Source organism: Lolium rigidum, chromosome 6 (genome assembly GCF_022539505.1).
Source record: "Lolium rigidum isolate FL_2022 chromosome 6, APGP_CSIRO_Lrig_0.1, whole genome shotgun sequence".
Taxonomy (NCBI): Eukaryota; Viridiplantae; Streptophyta; class Magnoliopsida; order Poales; family Poaceae; genus Lolium; species Lolium rigidum.
The window spans coordinates 60215424-60220649 of NC_061513.1; the positions used below are offsets into that span (position 1 = coordinate 60215424).

Genomic DNA, 5226 nt, shown 5'->3' on the forward strand with positions numbered 1-5226 from the left:
GGCAGGATTTCCGGTGTTCTGGAATTTTCCAGAAAACCGGATAATCCGGTCCCCTAGCACCCCGGAATATCCGGCCTGGCCGGATTATCCGCCCTCACTTTGGGCCGGATTATCCGCCCTGGGCGATTTGCGGGAGGACTAAGGGAGGCCGCGGGGAGAACGGTTGCCACTTCAATCAGTTCCCCCCACGCGCCCCCTTCTCCCTCCTCAAGCCGCCGGAGCTCCTCCTCCTCGCCGGAGACGCCCCGTCCGCTCCCTCTCGGAGTTCTCGGGTGGATCGGGTGCCTCTCCTCCCTAGCTACCTTCTCCTCCAAGCGGCTTTTGCAATGGATGCGGGTATGACTCACAATCCCTAACCCTAGGTGTTGTGATTTGTATGTGCTATTTTCTTGGTGAAGATGGTGTCTAGTTGTTCCAAACCATGTGTAGTTCACTCCTCTTGCATGCTATGAGGCCGATCTGGTCATAGACAAGTTTTTGATTCGAAGAACTGCAAGATTCGCAGGGCCGGATTATCCGGCCCTCGCAAAGCCCGGATTATCCGGCCTGGCCGGATTATCCGCCCCCAGGGGACACCGGATTATCCGGCCTGGAGCTTCATCGCCGCTGCAGTTCTGTTTCAATCTATCGTGTCTAGATTTGTACCGACTTATAGTATGTTTCTAGAGTACATTACTGTATCATACATGACTTATGAGCATTATCTTCTCTTTGCTATCCGTCTTTGCTGTTCACAGGTCGTGTTTCTCGGGGTGCTCGGAGACGCCCAAGGGGTGATCGGTCAAGTGATGAGTTCACGTCCAACGCTCCTCGCAAGTCCTCAGCATCTAGGCACAAGAACAAGGCTTCAAGGGAAAACTACAAGACCATGGACCCTGTCTCTTATTCCGCTATCCGCATGAAGAACTGGTATGAAGACCTCCCAAGGGATGAAGAGACAGAGGGCAGGAAATACTGGTGCATGGAGCAGGAGTTCATCTACAAGGACATTTATGAGCCCATGAAGAATCTGAGACCCATGCAAGCTATCGATGTGGACCTTCTGGCAGTCAACAATCATTTTGAAGATGCAATCTGGGTAGCCGGCAGGATGGGCTTGAAGGATATCATGAAGGTTCAATGTGACTATAGTCCAGAGTTGGTGAAGCAATTCTTTGCCACTTTGGCCATCCAGAAAGATGAGGACCGCACTATGGAATGGATGACTGGTTCTACTCACTGTAGGGTAACCTTGCGCCGATTTGCTGGTATTCTTGGAGTTCCTGCAGGAGGAGGTCGTCGTCTCCATGGACCACAGAGGGCAGATAAGAGTGTGTTGTTTGATCTCTATACCTCAGCTGGAAAAGTTGGTTCTTCCAAGGGGCTGCTTCCCATCTATGGTCAGTTACTCAGGTTCTTTCGGGCCACCATCTCTCCAAGTGGTGGTAACAATGATGCTCTCCGGGGAACACTTGTGGATCTTATGCACCTCAGCTTTAGGTGTGCCCATGATGCTAATGAGGAACGTAACTACACTATTGATGTCATGGACTTCATCTTCAATGAGATTCATGATACCATGGTCTTCCGGACCACCATACCTTATGCACCATATATCCAACTCCTCATCAACAACTCTGTGGCTGTGGATGGTGAAGACTTGAGCGGGTATCCATTGATGAAGCATTCTGTCAAGAAGGCTTACAAGCTTAAGCCAGTCTCTTCTGCTGCACCTGCACCTGACTCCTTCATGGGCGATGCTCGTTCTAGTGGTTTTGCTCCTGCTCGCCATCCTGATCTCCCAGCTATGAAGAAACATGTGAGCAGGTTTAGTTGGTTTCAGCGTCACATCCTTTGCATGAACATTGAGATCCATAAGGAGAACTATGCGGCCAGCCGAGAGCGTTCTGAGATTAAGCATACTCAGGCGGTTATTCCGCACAAGCTCGGTGGTGAGCAAGGACCCCCGCCTCAGCCTCCAGTTCACCCGAGGTTACAGGGGGTGGCATTCTGCACAGGTTCCGTGGAGTGATCTTGATGATTGCATTCAAAGGTCCAACCTCACTCGCCGCTCTCCGGATGCCCCTGACACTGATGAAGAAGAAGAAGAAGAGGAGTACCAGTCCGACAATGACGATGGCTCTGAGTGATCTCCATGGGGCGAGTAGCATCGCGCTTATTCCCTTTTTTGGCGTCTCGATGCCAAAGGGGGAGAAGTGTTCTATTAGGAACTCTCTCGGGGATTTGCATGTTTTGGGCACAAGCATACGCGTTTATCATTCCTATATTGCTTGTGTTCCCTCTTATTTGAACTATTTGGTTTGAACTATTTGGTTTGCTTGTGTTCCGTTTAAAACTATGTGCTATGTGGTGTGAGACATTGTTATGGTTTTCGGAATTCTATATGTTGAGATCAAGGCTACTATATTATGTGTGATGCTATATCTCCGTATTATACATCTACACATGGGTATGATTTCGAGCATCCTATCTCAACTTCATATATGTCTATGTCTCTTGTTAGAGCTCATGTTGGATACCTCTTTTGTTGAGGCACCTCGCTCCTATGTGTTGTGTATTTGTATTCAAATGCAAATTACTTATATGCACACATGTAGGGGGAGTGCCTCTATGTTTTGTCATCATACTTGTCTCTATAGTGATTCTCTTGCAAATCCGTATATTGTCATCAAACACCAAAAAGGGGGAGATTGAAAGAACATCTCTCATATTATGTTTTGTGTGTTTGATGACAATGTATGTGATACACTAATGTTTGTTTAAGTGGTACAAGGATTATATAGATACATTTTTATGTGTGTTGGATGTGGTCAGTTCTGTCAAAAAGATGCAGCAAAAAGATCATCAGGCCGGATAATCCGGGCCGGATATTTCCAAAATATCCGGCCCCCAGTTTTTCGGCTAAGGACTTGAGGATTTGCGGCTCAGTATAGGGGCCGGACATTTGCCCGGATATTGTCCCGGTTTTGTCCCAAGGCCGGATTATCCGGGCCGGACATTTCGGAAATATCCGGCCCCCTCGAAAATGGCAAAGGATCTGAAGAAAAGCAAGTCTGGTTAGAGGCCGGATTTTTGGCCGGACATTCTCCCGGTTTTGTACCTAAGGCCGGATTATCCGGGGGGGGGATTATCCGGCCCTTACTTAGGCCGGAATATCCGGCCCCCCCAGAAGCCCCAACGGCTGGATTTTGGGGAGGGGTATTTATACCCCTCTTCTTCTTCCTTCCTCCTTTGCTCAATCATTGCAAGAAAATTTACCTTTGTGTCAAGCCTAAATTGAAAAAGAACTAAAAATTGGTTAGCACCTATTCACCCCCCCCCTCTAGGTGCGGCATATGATCCTTTCAAGGTTTACAATATCTGAAAAGCAATAACCTGTGGTACGTACATGGTAACCTGTGTTGATATATCCAACATCTAATTTTCCCAGCAGTATACCTCAGATAGGAAATACTAAAAAAAATCGGTATTGGATTTCCTCTAAAAAAAGACTCCCTGCCATAAGAAATGACGTTTTCAAAATTCACCTGCGGGCAATAAGTAGACACGGAAAAACAGGTTGTGTAAAATAGCAAGATAGTTGATCATCAAATTACCAGCTGAAGTCTCTATGGTGTGAAGTACGTATACCATGCATTAATCAGTCAGATTACATTGTATATAAACCAGTTTGCAGCACCTGAGATATTAAGAGGCATAATTAGGATTATAGATTGCAAAGAGAAAATGTAAAAAAATCTGAAAGTAAGTTATCATGATACTGCCTGAATTCTGAATTGTTGGCTGGAAAATAACAGGGAACAATTCTGCACAGAAAAAAAGATTTCTCTGCCTACCAAACTTCACGCAATGATATCCACAAAGCTGATTAGTCCTTTGGCCTAAAAACATTCACTATTTTGACAATTGAAAGCTGAGAGCATATTGTTGACATCTGGGCCACAAAACAAATACTTCAGAGTAGATTATACTGTATGATGGTAACCCTGATCCCCGAAGGGCCACAAGGGTCTTGTACATAATTGTTTGGCAGGATGACGAAAAATAAACAGAGAAAAGGCATACCACAAAGGAGCGATCAAGATCTCTTCCGTTAATAGATGTAGAATCTAACCTGCAGAATCCAGTCGAAACCCAATCAAATCGGAGGGGCTTGAGAAAGCAGCACATACAATCCAATCAAATCGTGTGTGGCAAAACATCAAGCAGCTTTCGAGCCAGGCCAGAGCGTAACCTGGAAGATTAACAAACACATGTTGAGGAATTCACAAAAGAAAGAGAGACTAAAAACGTGAGCTACCATGGTGGAGATCAGTGCCATAGATGGAGTAGGAGAGTGCGGTCGATGTCAATGGCAGCACGGGGGTGGTTTTTAACATGGAGACGGCGATGGCTCAGTTGGACCGAACAGTTTCTACTCGATAAATGTAGAGATACATCGAACAGTCTCGATAAATGTCAGAAAACCATGCGGCAGATGAGAGCACCATCGCGTGCCTTTAAGACGGCGGCGGCAGAACAAATTGTCCGAGCAGTTTCTACTGCCTTCAAGGCAGGCTTTATTGTGTTCAATGCGGAGGGCGGAGATTGGCAGAGCATACCCGTTGCCGTTGTGCCGCTGTTCGAAGACGAACGGAGCGGAGTCGTGGTGGGGAGAGATGTATGTGGCGGCCGGGATCCGGGGGCGACCACGGCCCGTTCCCGTTGCGAGCGGTGGGGATGTTGGAAGGCGAACCGAGCGAAGTCGTGGTGGGGGAGAGATCTATGGGGCGGCCGGGATCCCGTCGCGACCACGAGGAAGGCTTATTTTTTTCGCAAGCGAACATCGGTCCAACTGTTGATGGGCTGCCTTCGGTCGGCCCATCTGGTGGACGCAGGTGGTTCTCGCGAGGAAGGACTCGTGGTTCCGGTCGTGCGGTGGGTCTGCCGAGGAAGCTGCTCGGTTCGGCTCGTCGGTCCTGCCATGTCGGTCTCGATTGCAAAAACCGTTGGGTACGCGTCGAAACAATGAGACGTAGTGCAATTTTTTGATGAGGTGACGTGGCTCGCTGTGAGATCAGCAAAATGGGGCCATCTATTAAGAAAGAGAAGATATCACAATGCAATCATCAAAGGATCACCGCACATCCATTTCTTGACGTTGAAGCTCTACCACAGTCAACACCACCATCTCCATAGTCATTCCCTAATATTCTCCACTTCCCATCATACATTTACTATTGATTC

The 5226-nt window shown here is 47.6% G+C and overlaps 1 long non-coding RNA gene across 1 annotated transcript; it reads right to left on the reverse strand.

Moving 5' to 3' along the window:
* Positions 1-3470: 3470 nt before the first annotated feature.
* Positions 3471-4729, reverse strand: LOC124659548. The gene is made up of 3 exons (XR_006989616.1): positions 4602-4729; positions 4115-4234; positions 3471-3679 (listed from the first exon to the last, which is right to left on the reverse strand). It is a non-coding gene; the product is annotated as an uncharacterized LOC124659548 (long non-coding RNA).
* Between the last annotated feature and the right edge of the window lie 497 nt (positions 4730-5226).